The following is a 14117-nucleotide window of genomic DNA, read 5'->3' as shown; positions in this document are numbered from 1 at the left end:
GCCTCCCAGGCAGGCAGTAGGCCCTTTTGGTGTGCCCTTGCACAACTCTCCAGTGCTCACCTTGCACACAAGCTGTCCCTGCCACCCCCAGGTGCAGAGCTTTCCTGTACAAGCCCCAAAAGGGAGGCGCTCCTTCGAGCCGGACTCGAACCAGCCACCTAAGGATGTCTTGCCCAACCCTCTACAGTCCTCCGCTCTACCAGCTGAGCTACCGAAGGAAACGCAGCCCCCTTCTTTTGGGGCGTCAGGTAACACTCACCCAAAAGCACCTGGCTCACCCACCAGGGACCCAGCACTCCTGCCACCATCACCGTCCCCTCCCGCTCGGCCCTCTGCTCCCTGCCCTGCCTCCCGGCGAGCCCTGGGCTCTTTGGCACTCGCACCTGCCAGCCTCGCGCTGCTCTCGCCCAACTACCACCCGCCACATGCACCAGCCCCAGGAAGGCCAGGTGCAGGGCCCGCCAGGTCGCACATCCCACACAAGGCCAGCCAGTGCCCTCCCAAAGGAGGCCACAGCTGCTGGCCATCAAGCCCAGCCCCTGCCATGTAGCCGGCCCGGAGCCTGGCAGCCGCAGGCTCCCCAGGCCGTGTGGCGGGCCAGTAGGGGGCGCTCCTGCCTTGAGCCGCCCTCCTCACTGCGCCCGACCACCTTCCAGGCTCCGAGTGCCTCCCTGGGGTGCCTCACGTCCGGCCGACCCCTTCCCTGCAGCACACCCGCTAGCCTGGGCTTCCCGCTGCCACCACCCACCCAAGGCTCTGGACTCAATTCTGGCTCTGCGCACCTTGGAAAACACAGGCCTGATCGTCCACTTGGCACTACACCCAATACAGGCACTTGGGGCACTTTCCCAAGTCAGGGCCTTAATAGGAAAGTGTCCCTTAGTCCACAGACCTAAGGGGCCACCTCGGCATAACTTAGACCCACCCCTCAATAAGTCTCCCACACCGGTCACAAAGGAGAACGTTATTGATTACAGGGGGTAGGGTGAAAACAGGGTAAAAGGTAGAGCAGCGTCATGGAAATATCACAGGGATCAATCCCATAGAGCAAACCAGCACGGCTGAGGTAGCCTTTTGATCACGCATCTGAGTTACTGTAAGCTACGGATCTAGTTGGATGTCGAGTAGCTTACTCACCCGCATCATCCAGAGCTGGTTGCAGTTTTGCTCTGGAGGCAGGTCACTCTTTGAGGAGAAAGCCAGTTTCAGATGGTGAAGCTCCTCTGCCAGTTTCAGATGCATCTCGATGACCGCATGGCTAATGGCTGCCTTCTTCCTGGACCGGGCCTTTAAATAACCTTTCTGACCTCAGCAGCCCGGGCCAATCGAAGCTGCCAGTGCTGGCCACTAGCCAACCAACTTACAAAGCATCACGGGTCACCTGGGCCCCTGAAGGGGCTTTTTCCCTCCCCCTCCCCACCGACCAGAGAATCCTCTTCGGAGGCACCAGGCTTTTGTGATCCCCCGCCCTGAGGAATTCAACACCAGCCTCTCACGCTGGCAGAGACAGATTTCTGGAGAGGGACACAGACGGTGGCAATTGTGCCACAGGCCTTGCCACTTCTTGGCTCCCCTTGTCAAGCACGGGCACTGGCCAAGCAGCCGCAGGTCCCGGAGCCAGGCAAGAGGCCCAGGCGCCTGCAGCCCAGAGCCCCAAGCCCAGCCTTCCACCTTGGGCTCAGGGCCTGGGGAGGAAGGCCCAGCCAGAGCCACCACAGGACCCCCGGCAGCCGGAGTAGCTCAGTTGGGAGAGCGTTAGACTGAAGATCTAAAGGTCCCTGGATCGATCCCGGGCTTCGGCAGCCCTCGGGTCTTCCTTTGGCTGCTGCTGGCTACCCAAGCCTGCTCCCCCTTTGCTTCCTGGCCACCCGTGGGCCAGCCTCACCCCTGCTGCCTAATCCCCTTGCGCTCGCAGAGAGGAAGACTTTTTCGCAGGGGCAGCGCCTCCCAGGCAGGCAGTAGGCCCTTTTGGTGTGCCCTTGCACAACTCAGCAGCGCTCACCTTCCACGCAAGCTGCCCCTGCCACCCTCAGGTGCAGAGCTTTCCTATGCAAGCCCCAAAAGGGAGGCATTCCTTCGAGCCGGACTCGAATCAGCCACCTAAGGATGTCTTGCCCAACGCTCTACAGTCCTCTGCTCTACCAGCTGAGCTACCGAAAGAAAAACACCCCCTCGCTCTTGCAGCATCAGGTAACACACGCCCAAAAGTACCTGGCTCACCCACCCAGGACCCAGCACTCCTGCCACCATCACCGTCCCCTCCCGCTCGGCCCTCTGCTCCTTGCCCTGCCACCCGGTGAGCCCTGAGCTCTTTGGCACTCGCACCTGCCAGCCAGGCGCTGCTCTAGCCCAGCTAACACCCGCCACATGCACCAGCCCCAGGAAGGCCAGGTGCAGGGCCCGCCAGGTCGCACATCCCACACAAGGCCAGCCAGTGCCCTCCCAAAGGAGGCCACAGCTGCTGGCCATCAAGCCCAGCCCCTGCCATGTAGCCGGCCCGGAGCCTGGCAGCCGCAGGCTCCCCAGGCCGTGTGGCGGGCCAGTAGGTTCGCTCCTGCCTTGAGCCGCCCTCCTCACTGCGCCCGACCACCTTCCAGGCTCCGAGTGCCTCCCTGGGGTGCCTCACGTCCGGCCGACCCCTTCCCTGCAGCACACCCGCTAGCCTGGGCTTCCCGCTGCCACCACCCACCCAAGGCTCTGGACTCAATTCTGGCTCTGCGCACCTTGGAAAACACAGGCCTGATCGTCCACTTGGCACTACACCCAATACAGGCACTTGGGGCACTTTCCCAAGTCAGGGCCTTAATAGGAAAGTGTCCCTTAGTCCACAGACCTAAGGGGCCACCTCGGCATAACTTAGACCCACCCCTCAATAAGTCTCCCACACCGGTCACAAAGGAGAACGTTATTGATTACAGGGGGTAGGGTGAAAACAGGGTAAAAGGTAGAGCAGCGTCATGGAAATATCACAGGGATCAATCCCATAGAGCAAACCAGCACGGCTGAGGTAGCCTTTTGATCACGCATCTGAGTTACTGTAAGCTACGGATCTAGTTGGATGTCGAGTAGCTTACTCACCCGCATCATCCAGAGCTGGTTGCAGTTTTGCTCTGGAGGCAGGTCACTCTTTGAGGAGAAAGCCAGTTTCAGATGGTGAAGCTCCTCTGCCAGTTTCAGATGCATCTCGATGACCGCATGGCTAATGGCTGCCTTCTTCCTGGACCGGGCCTTTAAATAACCTTTCTGACCTCAGCAGCCCGGGCCAATCGAAGCTGCCAGTGCTGGCCACTAGCCAACCAACTTACAAAGCATCACGGGTCACCTGGGCCCCTGAAGGGGCTTTTTCCCTCCCCCTCCCCACCGACCAGAGAATCCTCTTCGGAGGCACCAGGCTTTTGTGATCCCCCGCCCTGAGGAATTCAACACCAGCCTCTCACGCTGGCAGAGACAGATTTCTGGAGAGGGACACAGACGGTGGCAATTGTGCCACAGGCCTTGCCACTTCTTGGCTCCCCTTGTCAAGCACGGGCACTGGCCAAGCAGCCGCAGGTCCCGGAGCCAGGCAAGAGGCCCAGGCGCCTGCAGCCCAGAGCCCCAAGCCCAGCCTTCCACCTTGGGCTCAGGGCCTGGGGAGGAAGGCCCAGCCAGAGCCACCACAGGCCCCCCGGCAGCCGGAGTAGCTCAGTTGGGAGAGCGTTAGACTGAAGATCTAAAGGTCCCTGGATCGATCCCGGGCTTCGGCAGCCCTCGGGCCTTCCTTTGGCTGCTGCTGGCTACCCAAGCCTGCTCCCCCTTTGCTTCCTGGCCACCCGTGGGCCAGCCTCACCCCTGCTGCCTAATCCCCTTGCGCTCGCAGAGAGGAAGACTTTTTCGCAGGGGCAGCGCCTCCCAGGCAGGCAGTAGGCCCTTTTGGTGTGCCCTTGCACAACTCAGCAGCGCTCACCTTCCACGCAAGCTGCCCCTGCCACCCTCAGGTGCAGAGCTTTCCTATGCAAGCCCCAAAAGGGAGGCATTCCTTCGAGCCGGACTCGAATCAGCCACCTAAGGATGTCTTGCCCAACGCTCTACAGTCCTCTGCTCTACCAGCTGAGCTACCGAAAGAAAAACACCCCCTCGCTCTTGCAGCATCAGGTAACACACGCCCAAAAGTACCTGGCTCACCCACCCAGGACCCAGCACTCCTGCCACCATCACCGTCCCCTCCCGCTCGGCCCTCTGCTCCTTGCCCTGCCACCCGGTGAGCCCTGAGCTCTTTGGCACTCGCACCTGCCAGCCAGGCGCTGCTCTCGCCCAGCTAACACCCGCCACATGCACCAGCCCCAGGAAGGCCAGGCGAGGGCCCGCCAGGTTGCACATCCCACTGGGCGGCCCACCCCACCCCACCCCAACCCAGGGCTGCGGCTGGGCCGCCTACCTCTCCCCTTACATTCCCCATTCGGCTTTCCCCGCAGGCCCCACTCACCGCCAAGACCACACGCCTGTCCCTCTGGGTCAGGCCTCCACAGGTTCCACATGCCTTGCCTTCGACAGCCTGCCTGACACCAGCCCGGCTCCAGAGACGCCTGTCTGAAGAAGGAGACGCACCAGCTGCCGCGTCCCACGGCCTGAGCGCGCAGGGAACGCGCTCGCTGCCCACCCCAAACGGGTCTCGCCCGCAGCCGACCTGGGCAGGGTTTGGCTCGGCTTAGCCGTCTAGGCTTGGTCTCGCCTGCCTGGCACGGCTGCATTGCCTCCAGCCCTGGCCACACAAGGCCAGCCAGTGCCCTCCCAAAGGAGGCCACAGCTGCTGGCCATCAAGCCCAGCCCCTGCCATGTAGCCGGCCCGGAGCCTGGCAGCCGCAGGCTCCCCACGCCGTGCCACTTCTTGGGCCTCCCTTGTCAAGCACGGGCGCTGGCCAAGCAACCGCAGGTCCGGGAGCCAAGCAAGACGCCCAGAGCCCCAAGCCCAGCCTTCCACCTTGGGCTCAGGGCCTGGGGAGATAGGCCCAGCCAGAGCCACCACTCCCCCTCTACCAGCCGGAGTAGCTCAGTTGGGAGAGCGTTAGACTGAAGATCTAAAGGTCCCTGGATCAATCCCGGGTTTCGGCAGCTCTCAGGTCTTCCTTTGGCTGTCGCTGCCTACTCCAGCCTGCCCCTTCTTTGCTTCCTGGCCACCCCTGCCGCCTAACCCACTTGCGCTCCCAGAGACAGGTTCTTTTTGCCATGGGCAGCGCCTCCCAGGCAGGCAGTAGGCCCTTTTGGTGTGCCCTTGCACAACTCTCCAGTGCTCACCTTGCACACAAGCTGTCCCTGCCACCCCCAGGTGCAGAGCTTTCCTGTACAAGCCCCAAAAGGGAGGCGCTCCTTCGAGCCGGACTCGAACCAGCCACCTAAGGATGTCTTGCCCAACCCTCTACAGTCCTCCGCTCTACCAGCTGAGCTACCGAAGGAAACGCAGCCCCCTTCTTTTGTAGCGTCAGGTAACACTCACCCAAAAGCACCTGGCTCACCCACCAGGGACCCAGCACTCCTGCCACCATCACCGTCCCCTCCCGCTCGGCCCTCTGCTCCCTGCCCTGCCTCCCGGCGAGCCCTGGGCTCTTTGGCACTCGCACCTGCCAGCCTCGCGCTGCTCTCGCCCAACTACCACCCGCCACATGCACCAGCCCCAGGAAGGCCAGGTGCAGGGCCCGCCAGGTCGCACATCCCACACAAGGCCAGCCAGTGCCCTCCCAAAGGAGGCCACAGCTGCTGGCCATCAAGCCCAGCCCCTGCCATGTAGCCGGCCCGGAGCCTGGCAGCCGCAGGCTCCCCAGGCCGTGTGGCGGGCCAGTAGGGGGCGCTCCTGCCTTGAGCCGCCCTCCTCACTGCGCCCGACCACCTTCCAGGCTCCGAGTGCCTCCCTGGGGTGCCTCACGTCCGGCCGACCCCTTCCCTGCAGCACACCCGCTAGCCTGGGCTTCCCGCTGCCACCACCCACCCAAGGCTCTGGACTCAATTCTGGCTCTGCGCACCTTGGAAAACACAGGCCTGATCGTCCACTTGGCACTACACCCAATACAGGCACTTGGGGCACTTTCCCAAGTCAGGGCCTTAATAGGAAAGTGTCCCTTAGTCCACAGACCTAAGGGGCCACCTCGGCATAACTTAGACCCACCCCTCAATAAGTCTCCCACACCGGTCACAAAGGAGAACGTTATTGATTACAGGGGGTAGGGTGAAAACAGGGTAAAAGGTAGAGCAGCGTCATGGAAATATCACAGGGATCAATCCCATAGAGCAAACCAGCACGGCTGAGGTAGCCTTTTGATCACGCATCTGAGTTACTGTAAGCTACGGATCTAGTTGGATGTCGAGTAGCTTACTCACCCGCATCATCCAGAGCTGGTTGCAGTTTTGCTCTGGAGGCAGGTCACTCTTTGAGGAGAAAGCCAGTTTCAGATGGTGAAGCTCCTCTGCCAGTTTCAGATGCATCTCGATGACCGCATGGCTAATGGCTGCCTTCTTCCTGGACCGGGCCTTTAAATAACCTTTCTGACCTCAGCAGCCCGGGCCAATCGAAGCTGCCAGTGCTGGCCACTAGCCAACCAACTTACAAAGCATCACGGGTCACCTGGGCCCCTGAAGGGGCTTTTTCCCTCCCCCTCCCCACCGACCAGAGAATCCTCTTCGGAGGCACCAGGCTTTTGTGATCCCCCGCCCTGAGGAATTCAACACCAGCCTCTCACGCTGGCAGAGACAGATTTCTGGAGAGGGACACAGACGGTGGCAATTGTGCCACAGGCCTTGCCACTTCTTGGCTCCCCTTGTCAAGCACGGGCACTGGCCAAGCAGCCGCAGGTCCCGGAGCCAGGCAAGAGGCCCAGGCGCCTGCAGCCCAGAGCCCCAAGCCCAGCCTTCCACCTTGGGCTCAGGGCCTGGGGAGGAAGGCCCAGCCAGAGCCACCACAGGCCCCCCGGCAGCCGGAGTAGCTCAGTTGGGAGAGCGTTAGACTGAAGATCTAAAGGTCCCTGGATCGATCCCGGGCTTCGGCAGCCCTCGGGTCTTCCTTTGGCTGCTGCTGGCTACCCAAGCCTGCTCCCCCTTTGCTTCCTGGCCACCCGTGGGCCAGCCTCACCCCTGCTGCCTAATCCCCTTGCGCTCGCAGAGAGGAAGACTTTTTCGCAGGGGCAGCGCCTCCCAGGCAGGCAGTAGGCCCTTTTGGTGTGCCCTTGCACAACTCAGCAGCGCTCACCTTCCACGCAAGCTGCCCCTGCCACCCTCAGGTGCAGAGCTTTCCTATGCAAGCCCCAAAAGGGAGGCATTCCTTCGAGCCGGACTCGAATCAGCCACCTAAGGATGTCTTGCCCAACGCTCTACAGTCCTCTGCTCTACCAGCTGAGCTACCGAAAGAAAAACACCCCCTCGCTCTTGCAGCATCAGGTAACACACGCCCAAAAGTACCTGGCTCACCCACCCAGGACCCAGCACTCCTGCCACCATCACCGTCCCCTCCCGCTCGGCCCTCTGCTCCTTGCCCTGCCACCCGGTGAGCCCTGAGCTCTTTGGCACTCGCACCTGCCAGCCAGGCGCTGCTCTCGCCCAGCTAACACCCGCCACATGCACCAGCCCCAGGAAGGCCAGGCGAGGGCCCGCCAGGTTGCACATCCCACTGGGCGGCCCACCCCACCCCACCCCAACCCAGGGCTGCGGCTGGGCCGCCTACCTCTCCCCTTACATTCCCCATTCGGCTTTCCCCGCAGGCCCCACTCACCGCCAAGACCACACGCCTGTCCCTCTGGGTCAGGCCTCCACAGGTTCCACATGCCTTGCCTTCGACAGCCTGCCTGACACCAGCCCGGCTCCAGAGACGCCTGTCTGAAGAAGGAGACGCACCAGCTGCCGCGTCCCACGGCCTGAGCGCGCAGGGAACGCGCTCGCTGCCCACCCCAAACGGGTCTCGCCCGCAGCCGACCTGGGCAGGGTTTGGCTCGGCTTAGCCGTCTAGGCTTGGTCTCGCCTGCCTGGCACGGCTGCATTGCCTCCAGCCCTGGCCACACAAGGCCAGCCAGTGCCCTCCCAAAGGAGGCCACAGCTGCTGGCCATCAAGCCCAGCCCCTGCCATGTAGCCGGCCCGGAGCCTGGCAGCCGCAGGCTCCCCACGCCGTGCCACTTCTTGGGCCTCCCTTGTCAAGCACGGGCGCTGGCCAAGCAACCGCAGGTCCGGGAGCCAAGCAAGACGCCCAGAGCCCCAAGCCCAGCCTTCCACCTTGGGCTCAGGGCCTGGGGAGATAGGCCCAGCCAGAGCCACCACTCCCCCTCTACCAGCCGGAGTAGCTCAGTTGGGAGAGCGTTAGACTGAAGATCTAAAGGTCCCTGGATCAATCCCGGGTTTCGGCAGCTCTCAGGTCTTCCTTTGGCTGTCGCTGCCTACTCCAGCCTGCCCCTTCTTTGCTTCCTGGCCACCCCTGCCGCCTAACCCACTTGCGCTCCCAGAGACAGGTTCTTTTTGCCATGGGCAGCGCCTCCCAGGCAGGCAGTAGGCCCTTTTGGTGTGCCCTTGCACAACTCTCCAGTGCTCACCTTGCACACAAGCTGTCCCTGCCACCCCCAGGTGCAGAGCTTTCCTGTACAAGCCCCAAAAGGGAGGCGCTCCTTCGAGCCGGACTCGAACCAGCCACCTAAGGATGTCTTGCCCAACCCTCTACAGTCCTCCGCTCTACCAGCTGAGCTACCGAAGGAAACGCAGCCCCCTTCTTTTGTAGCGTCAGGTAACACTCACCCAAAAGCACCTGGCTCACCCACCAGGGACCCAGCACTCCTGCCACCATCACCGTCCCCTCCCGCTCGGCCCTCTGCTCCCTGCCCTGCCTCCCGGCGAGCCCTGGGCTCTTTGGCACTCGCACCTGCCAGCCTCGCGCTGCTCTCGCCCAACTACCACCCGCCACATGCACCAGCCCCAGGAAGGCCAGGTGCAGGGCCCGCCAGGTCGCACATCCCACACAAGGCCAGCCAGTGCCCTCCCAAAGGAGGCCACAGCTGCTGGCCATCAAGCCCAGCCCCTGCCATGTAGCCGGCCCGGAGCCTGGCAGCCGCAGGCTCCCCAGGCCGTGTGGCGGGCCAGTAGGGGGCGCTCCTGCCTTGAGCCGCCCTCCTCACTGCGCCCGACCACCTTCCAGGCTCCGAGTGCCTCCCTGGGGTGCCTCACGTCCGGCCGACCCCTTCCCTGCAGCACACCCGCTAGCCTGGGCTTCCCGCTGCCACCACCCACCCAAGGCTCTGGACTCAATTCTGGCTCTGCGCACCTTGGAAAACACAGGCCTGATCGTCCACTTGGCACTACACCCAATACAGGCACTTGGGGCACTTTCCCAAGTCAGGGCCTTAATAGGAAAGTGTCCCTTAGTCCACAGACCTAAGGGGCCACCTCGGCATAACTTAGACCCACCCCTCAATAAGTCTCCCACACCGGTCACAAAGGAGAACGTTATTGATTACAGGGGGTAGGGTGAAAACAGGGTAAAAGGTAGAGCAGCGTCATGGAAATATCACAGGGATCAATCCCATAGAGCAAACCAGCACGGCTGAGGTAGCCTTTTGATCACGCATCTGAGTTACTGTAAGCTACGGATCTAGTTGGATGTCGAGTAGCTTACTCACCCGCATCATCCAGAGCTGGTTGCAGTTTTGCTCTGGAGGCAGGTCACTCTTTGAGGAGAAAGCCAGTTTCAGATGGTGAAGCTCCTCTGCCAGTTTCAGATGCATCTCGATGACCGCATGGCTAATGGCTGCCTTCTTCCTGGACCGGGCCTTTAAATAACCTTTCTGACCTCAGCAGCCCGGGCCAATCGAAGCTGCCAGTGCTGGCCACTAGCCAACCAACTTACAAAGCATCACGGGTCACCTGGGCCCCTGAAGGGGCTTTTTCCCTCCCCCTCCCCACCGACCAGAGAATCCTCTTCGGAGGCACCAGGCTTTTGTGATCCCCCGCCCTGAGGAATTCAACACCAGCCTCTCACGCTGGCAGAGACAGATTTCTGGAGAGGGACACAGACGGTGGCAATTGTGCCACAGGCCTTGCCACTTCTTGGCTCCCCTTGTCAAGCACGGGCACTGGCCAAGCAGCCGCAGGTCCCGGAGCCAGGCAAGAGGCCCAGGCGCCTGCAGCCCAGAGCCCCAAGCCCAGCCTTCCACCTTGGGCTCAGGGCCTGGGGAGGAAGGCCCAGCCAGAGCCACCACAGGCCCCCCGGCAGCCGGAGTAGCTCAGTTGGGAGAGCGTTAGACTGAAGATCTAAAGGTCCCTGGATCGATCCCGGGCTTCGGCAGCCCTCGGGTCTTCCTTTGGCTGCTGCTGGCTACCCAAGCCTGCTCCCCCTTTGCTTCCTGGCCACCCGTGGGCCAGCCTCACCCCTGCTGCCTAATCCCCTTGCGCTCGCAGAGAGGAAGACTTTTTCGCAGGGGCAGCGCCTCCCAGGCAGGCAGTAGGCCCTTTTGGTGTGCCCTTGCACAACTCAGCAGCGCTCACCTTCCACGCAAGCTGCCCCTGCCACCCTCAGGTGCAGAGCTTTCCTATGCAAGCCCCAAAAGGGAGGCATTCCTTCGAGCCGGACTCGAATCAGCCACCTAAGGATGTCTTGCCCAACGCTCTACAGTCCTCTGCTCTACCAGCTGAGCTACCGAAAGAAAAACACCCCCTCGCTCTTGCAGCATCAGGTAACACACGCCCAAAAGTACCTGGCTCACCCACCCAGGACCCAGCACTCCTGCCACCATCACCGTCCCCTCCCGCTCGGCCCTCTGCTCCTTGCCCTGCCACCCGGTGAGCCCTGAGCTCTTTGGCACTCGCACCTGCCAGCCAGGCGCTGCTCTCGCCCAGCTAACACCCGCCACATGCACCAGCCCCAGGAAGGCCAGGCGAGGGCCCGCCAGGTTGCACATCCCACTGGGCGGCCCACCCCACCCCAACCCAGGGCTGCGGCTGGGCCGCCTACCTCTCCCCTTACATTCCCCATTCGGCTTTCCCCGCAGGCCCCACTCACCGCCAAGACCACACGCCTGTCCCTCTGGGTCAGGCCTCCACAGGTTCCACATGCCTTGCCTTCGACAGCCTGCCTGACACCAGCCCGGCTCCAGAGACGCCTGTCTGAAGAAGGAGACGCACCAGCTGCCGCGTCCCACGGCCTGAGCGCGCAGGGAACGCGCTCGCTGCCCACCCCAAACGGGTCTCGCCCGCAGCCGACCTGGGCAGGGTTTGGCTCGGCTTAGCCGTCTAGGCTTGGTCTCGCCTGCCTGGCACGGCTGCATTGCCTCCAGCCCTGGCCACACAAGGCCAGCCAGTGCCCTCCCAAAGGAGGCCACAGCTGCTGGCCATCAAGCCCAGCCCCTGCCATGTAGCCGGCCCGGAGCCTGGCAGCCGCAGGCTCCCCAGGCCGTGTGGCGGGCCAGTAGGGGGCGCTCCTGCCTTGAGCCGCCCTCCTCACTGCGCCCGACCACCTTCCAGGCTCCGAGTGCCTCCCTGGGGTGCCTCACGTCCGGCCGACCCCTTCCCTGCAGCACACCCGCTAGCCTGGGCTTCCCGCTGCCACCACCCACCCAAGGCTCTGGACTCAATTCTGGCTCTGCGCACCTTGGAAAACACAGGCCTGATCGTCCACTTGGCACTACACCCAATACAGGCACTTGGGGCACTTTCCCAAGTCAGGGCCTTAATAGGAAAGTGTCCCTTAGTCCACAGACCTAAGGGGCCACCTCGGCATAACTTAGACCCACCCCTCAATAAGTCTCCCACACCGGTCACAAAGGAGAACGTTATTGATTACAGGGGGTAGGGTGAAAACAGGGTAAAAGGTAGAGCAGCGTCATGGAAATATCACAGGGATCAATCCCATAGAGCAAACCAGCACGGCTGAGGTAGCCTTTTGATCACGCATCTGAGTTACTGTAAGCTACGGATCTAGTTGGATGTCGAGTAGCTTACTCACCCGCATCATCCAGAGCTGGTTGCAGTTTTGCTCTGGAGGCAGGTCACTCTTTGAGGAGAAAGCCAGTTTCAGATGGTGAAGCTCCTCTGCCAGTTTCAGATGCATCTCGATGACCGCATGGCTAATGGCTGCCTTCTTCCTGGACCGGGCCTTTAAATAACCTTTCTGACCTCAGCAGCCCGGGCCAATCGAAGCTGCCAGTGCTGGCCACTAGCCAACCAACTTACAAAGCATCACGGGTCACCTGGGCCCCTGAAGGGGCTTTTTCCCTCCCCCTCCCCACCGACCAGAGAATCCTCTTCGGAGGCACCAGGCTTTTGTGATCCCCCGCCCTGAGGAATTCAACACCAGCCTCTCACGCTGGCAGAGACAGATTTCTGGAGAGGGACACAGACGGTGGCAATTGTGCCACAGGCCTTGCCACTTCTTGGCTCCCCTTGTCAAGCACGGGCACTGGCCAAGCAGCCGCAGGTCCCGGAGCCAGGCAAGAGGCCCAGGCGCCTGCAGCCCAGAGCCCCAAGCCCAGCCTTCCACCTTGGGCTCAGGGCCTGGGGAGGAAGGCCCAGCCAGAGCCACCACAGGCCCCCCGGCAGCCGGAGTAGCTCAGTTGGGAGAGCGTTAGACTGAAGATCTAAAGGTCCCTGGATCGATCCCGGGCTTCGGCAGCCCTCGGGTCTTCCTTTGGCTGCTGCTGGCTACCCAAGCCTGCTCCCCCTTTGCTTCCTGGCCACCCGTGGGCCAGCCTCACCCCTGCTGCCTAATCCCCTTGCGCTCGCAGAGAGGAAGACTTTTTCGCAGGGGCAGCGCCTCCCAGGCAGGCAGTAGGCCCTTTTGGTGTGCCCTTGCACAACTCAGCAGCGCTCACCTTCCACGCAAGCTGCCCCTGCCACCCTCAGGTGCAGAGCTTTCCTTCGAGCCGGACTCGAATCAGCCACCTAAGGATGTCTTGCCCAACGCTCTACAGTCCTCTGCTCTACCAGCTGAGCTACCGAAAGAAAAACACCCCCTCGCTCTTGCAGCATCAGGTAACACACGCCCAAAAGTACCTGGCTCACCCACCCAGGACCCAGCACTCCTGCCACCATCACCGTCCCCTCCCGCTCGGCCCTCTGCTCCTTGCCCTGCCACCCGGTGAGCCCTGAGCTCTTTGGCACTCGCACCTGCCAGCCAGGCGCTGCTCTCGCCCAGCTAACACCCGCCACATGCACCAGCCCCAGGAAGGCCAGGCGAGGGCCCGCCAGGTTGCACATCCCACTGGGCGGCCCACCCCACCCCACCCCAACCCAGGGCTGCGGCTGGGCCGCCTACCTCTCCCCTTACATTCCCCATTCGGCTTTCCCCGCAGGCCCCACTCACCGCCAAGACCACACGCCTGTCCCTCTGGGTCAGGCCTCCACAGGTTCCACATGCCTTGCCTTCGACAGCCTGCCTGACACCAGCCCGGCTCCAGAGACGCCTGTCTGAAGAAGGAGACGCACCAGCTGCCGCGTCCCACGGCCTGAGCGCGCAGGGAACGCGCTCGCTGCCCACCCCAAACGGGTCTCGCCCGCAGCCGACCTGGGCAGGGTTTGGCTTGGTCTAGGCTTGGTCTCGCCTGCCTGGCACGGCTGCATTGCCTCCAGCCCTGGCCACACAAGGCCAGCCAGTGCCCTCCCAAAGGAGGCCACAGCTGCTGGCCATCAAGCCCAGCCCCTGCCATGTAGCCGGCCCGGAGCCTGGCAGCCGCAGGCTCCCCACGCCGTGCCACTTCTTGGGCCTCCCTTGTCAAGCACGGGCGCTGGCCAAGCAACCGCAGGTCCGGGAGCCAAGCAAGACGCCCAGAGCCCCAAGCCCAGCCTTCCACCTTGGGCTCAGGGCCTGGGGAGATAGGCCCAGCCAGAGCCACCACTCCCCCTCTACCAGCCGGAGTAGCTCAGTTGGGAGAGCGTTAGACTGAAGATCTAAAGGTCCCTGGATCAATCCCGGGTTTCGGCAGCTCTCAGGTCTTCCTTTGGCTGTCGCTGCCTACTCCAGCCTGCCCCTTCTTTGCTTCCTGGCCACCCCTGCCGCCTAACCCACTTGCGCTCCCAGAGACAGGTTCTTTTTGCCATGGGCAGCGCCTCCCAGGCAGGCAGTAGGCCCTTTTGGTGTGCCCTTGCACAACTCTCCAGTGCTCACCTTGCACACAAGCTGTCCCTG

General features: G+C 62.6%; 11 non-coding genes across 11 annotated transcripts; 8 read left to right on the top strand and 3 right to left on the bottom strand.

Annotated features, from left to right (window-relative positions):
• Positions 1 to 130: 130 nt before the first annotated feature.
• Positions 131 to 218, bottom strand: TRNAY-GUA (transfer RNA tyrosine (anticodon GUA)). The gene is given in 2 exon segments: positions 131 to 166; positions 182 to 218. It is a non-coding gene; the product is annotated as a tRNA-Tyr (tRNA).
• A 1511-nt stretch (positions 219 to 1729) lies between these two features.
• TRNAF-GAA (transfer RNA phenylalanine (anticodon GAA)) lies at positions 1730 to 1802 on the top strand. Its single transcript has one exon. It is a non-coding gene; the product is annotated as a tRNA-Phe (tRNA).
• A 1868-nt stretch (positions 1803 to 3670) lies between these two features.
• TRNAF-GAA (transfer RNA phenylalanine (anticodon GAA)) lies at positions 3671 to 3743 on the top strand. The gene has a single exon. It is a non-coding gene; the product is annotated as a tRNA-Phe (tRNA).
• A 1272-nt stretch (positions 3744 to 5015) lies between these two features.
• TRNAF-GAA (transfer RNA phenylalanine (anticodon GAA)) lies at positions 5016 to 5088 on the top strand. The gene has a single exon. It is a non-coding gene; the product is annotated as a tRNA-Phe (tRNA).
• A 253-nt stretch (positions 5089 to 5341) lies between these two features.
• On the bottom strand, positions 5342 to 5429 carry TRNAY-GUA (transfer RNA tyrosine (anticodon GUA)). Its single transcript is given in 2 exon segments — positions 5342 to 5377; positions 5393 to 5429. It is a non-coding gene; the product is annotated as a tRNA-Tyr (tRNA).
• Positions 5430 to 6940: 1511 nt separating this feature from the next.
• TRNAF-GAA (transfer RNA phenylalanine (anticodon GAA)) lies at positions 6941 to 7013 on the top strand. The gene has a single exon. It is a non-coding gene; the product is annotated as a tRNA-Phe (tRNA).
• A 1272-nt stretch (positions 7014 to 8285) lies between these two features.
• On the top strand, positions 8286 to 8358 carry TRNAF-GAA (transfer RNA phenylalanine (anticodon GAA)). Its single transcript has one exon. It is a non-coding gene; the product is annotated as a tRNA-Phe (tRNA).
• A 253-nt stretch (positions 8359 to 8611) lies between these two features.
• TRNAY-GUA (transfer RNA tyrosine (anticodon GUA)) lies at positions 8612 to 8699 on the bottom strand. The gene is given in 2 exon segments: positions 8612 to 8647; positions 8663 to 8699. It is a non-coding gene; the product is annotated as a tRNA-Tyr (tRNA).
• A 1511-nt stretch (positions 8700 to 10210) lies between these two features.
• On the top strand, positions 10211 to 10283 carry TRNAF-GAA (transfer RNA phenylalanine (anticodon GAA)). Its single transcript has one exon. It is a non-coding gene; the product is annotated as a tRNA-Phe (tRNA).
• Positions 10284 to 12531: 2248 nt separating this feature from the next.
• TRNAF-GAA (transfer RNA phenylalanine (anticodon GAA)) lies at positions 12532 to 12604 on the top strand. Its single transcript has one exon. It is a non-coding gene; the product is annotated as a tRNA-Phe (tRNA).
• A 1236-nt stretch (positions 12605 to 13840) lies between these two features.
• Positions 13841 to 13913, top strand: TRNAF-GAA (transfer RNA phenylalanine (anticodon GAA)). Its single transcript has one exon. It is a non-coding gene; the product is annotated as a tRNA-Phe (tRNA).
• Positions 13914 to 14117: the final 204 nt, after the last annotated feature.

Source organism: Alligator mississippiensis, chromosome 14 (assembly GCF_030867095.1).
Source record: "Alligator mississippiensis isolate rAllMis1 chromosome 14, rAllMis1, whole genome shotgun sequence".
NCBI lineage: Eukaryota > Metazoa > Chordata > Crocodylia > Alligatoridae > Alligator > Alligator mississippiensis.
The sequence above is the reverse complement of the archived record's forward strand: the minus strand, read 5'-3'. Positions and strand labels throughout refer to the sequence as shown.